Raw genomic sequence first — 252 nt, 5'->3', positions numbered from 1 at the left:
CTGCGATATCAGGAAGTGTTTTTGATACAAGAAAACGGAAACTGTTTACTCTCGATATACAAAAATATTTGGTTTCACCGTAGTCTTGTTTACAATTGTGACGTGTCGTTAAGCTCCGGGTTATAAAAATTCTCTTGATTTGACGCCACGAAAATGAAACTTTTTTCCCGCTCGATTTTCAAAATGTTTGATATGTAAGTTATATACGTGTTCTGTTCTATCTTTTTTTATTAGTGCAGCTATGTTCTGATT

The sequence above is a fragment of the Penaeus monodon genome, chromosome 24 (assembly GCF_015228065.2).
Source record: "Penaeus monodon isolate SGIC_2016 chromosome 24, NSTDA_Pmon_1, whole genome shotgun sequence".
Lineage (NCBI taxonomy): Eukaryota > Metazoa > Arthropoda > Malacostraca > Decapoda > Penaeidae > Penaeus > Penaeus monodon.
Note: the sequence above shows the minus strand (reverse complement) of the source record.